Source organism: Charadrius vociferus, unplaced genomic scaffold (assembly GCF_000708025.1).
Source record: "Charadrius vociferus isolate BGI_N301 unplaced genomic scaffold, ASM70802v2 scaffold159, whole genome shotgun sequence".
NCBI lineage: Eukaryota > Metazoa > Chordata > Aves > Charadriiformes > Charadriidae > Charadrius > Charadrius vociferus.
In genome coordinates, this window is record NW_009649940.1 from 2,562,471 (window position 1) to 2,562,732 (window position 262).

The following is a 262-nucleotide window of genomic DNA, read 5'->3' on the forward strand; positions in this document are numbered from 1 at the left end:
CACTCTTTCACGTTGTTTTTCTTCACACTTTGAGGGGGAAAAAAAAGTTGATATACAACACCGTTAGGGTTTTTTTGTTGTTGTTTTTATAAAATTTGTCAAGATATCACAAAAATTACACACACTAAAAGCTTAATCTGCACATTTTCCAATGAAAAAGTGAAAGGAAATATCTTAAATCTATTACTTGTATATACAATTTCAATCCAAATTTACATTCGCATCATTTTCTTTATAGCAAAAGGCATGGATCAAACACAGG